The sequence below is a fragment of the Nicotiana sylvestris genome, chromosome 9, assembly GCF_000393655.2.
Source record: "Nicotiana sylvestris chromosome 9, ASM39365v2, whole genome shotgun sequence".
In the NCBI taxonomy this organism is placed as follows: Eukaryota; Viridiplantae; Streptophyta; class Magnoliopsida; order Solanales; family Solanaceae; genus Nicotiana; species Nicotiana sylvestris.
This window is the reverse complement of record NC_091065.1, coordinates 4,193,036-4,195,077: the sequence shown is the minus strand read 5'-3', so window position 1 is coordinate 4,195,077 and position 2,042 is coordinate 4,193,036.

The following is a 2,042-nucleotide window of genomic DNA, read 5'->3' as shown; positions in this document are numbered from 1 at the left end:
TTGGAGCGACTGTCGCGCAAAACAAAAATCACGTGCTCACAATCACTATCAAATTCTTCCCAGTACTGACGTACATGACCAAATTGATTAGGTCAGATGTCCCAGGTAAGTATTTGATTATTGGTTTTGACATTTATAGGGTTTTACAGGACAAACTCCAGATCAAAGCCAATGAGATAGCATTCAAAAAATAATTCAAGCCATATTATGTAGTCCTGAGATTGTTCTAGCTCACATAAGAAGATCAAGTCAGGGAAATTAAAGCACAAGTCACACAACACTCCTGTACAAAATGTCACACTGAATTTTTAATTGAATGTGACTATCCTTTATGGAAAAAGGAAGAGTTCTTCAACAAGTTTCCTTTCAAGAAAAATGAGTTAATCAATACTACAAATGCAAGTCACTCTGATATGAATCCCGACCACATTCAGCTAACAAAAAAATTGTGCCAAGAACTAATGGATTTTGATCTCATTGAGCCATCAAATTCTCAATGGGCGTACGAAGCATTTTATGTCAATAAAAGAGCCGAGTAAACAAGAGGTAAATTGAGATTGATAATTAATTATCATCTACTCAATCATTTTCTTCTGGATGACAAGTTTCCCATCCCGAATAAGCTTACCTTTTTTTCCCAATTTGCCATGAAAAAATATTTTTCTAAGTTTGATCTCAAATCAGGCTTTTGGTAGTTGGGAATCCACCAAGATGATAGAGAAAAAACTGGTTTTTGCATTCCTGATCACCATTTTTAGTAGGAAGTCATGCCTTTCGGTTTAAAAACTGCTCCATCTTTATTTCAAAATGTCATAATAAAACTATTTCATCCCATCCTCCACACCCCACTTTTTTATATTGATGTTATTTTACTATTCAGTGATACTTTGGAGGAGCACATTTGGTTGTTCAATCATTGTGCATCATTGAAAATAATGGCATCATACTTTCGGCCAGAAATTGGTTTTTGCAAAAAAATGAAATTTAGTTTTGGGGAATTTTTCCCATGGAGAATAAACTCCAGGTCCTCATATTTCTCAAGAACTTCTCAGGTTTGTCGATACTGGTATCATGACAAAGCAAATATAGTAGTTTTTGGGAATAATAAATTATGTGAGAAGAATGTCTCGCCATGGGGAAAAGAGCAAAGTGATGCAGTTAGAAAAATAAAAGAGTTGTCCAAAAGTGTCAAATCTTTACACATTCCCTAAATGGAAAAAACATTTGCAGACAGATGCCAGCAATGAATATTGGTGCGCGATTTTGTTAGTGAAAACAATGGTCAGAGAAAAGTATGTGGTTACGCCAGTAAAAGATTCAAGGATGTTGAACAACACTATCATTCCACTTTCAAGGTGATTGTTGCAGTAAAAAATGGGATTAAAAAGTTCATCTTTTTTCCTAATTCACTCAGAGTTTCTTATTGAGATGGATATGAAAGCTTTTCCCAGGATGCTCTAGCTAAATCCAAAGATCATTCCAAATTGGCAAATTCTCAGATAGGCTCAGTGGTTCTCTCCCTACAAGTTTTAGGTCAATCATTTGAAAGGAAAAGATAACTTTTTTGCTGACTTCCTTTTAAGGCCATGTGAATGTTCCAAAAGGTTTCAAAAGCACGTGAAGAAGAATAAATTAGCAGTTCAAATTTTCATGTTCTCACGTATGCCACAGCCAGGTTCTTCATCATTACATCACTCACCGGAGTTATTTTATTTTTTGGATATTTTTGATCCGTCCATCCTATTAGGGCAGAGGGTATTTTATAAACTCCAGGTTTTTTGAAACTACAGGGGTTCCATACTAGCACCTTTTGGTGTTAATCCGGAATATCTATTTTGCTAGGTGTTCATACCGCAGGCCAAGAATTTTTCACATGAGCTCTTATGGTTCTTTTGGTATCTCTGTCATCAATACCACATTCTCTTGGAATTCAACTGCCATGATTTCTGCGACTTTGACAATCCTGATCCTTTCCTAAAAATATTTTTTTTGTGGTTCGAACCTCAAAATTATTGGGTTCATCATCTCGTGAAGTCAAAATA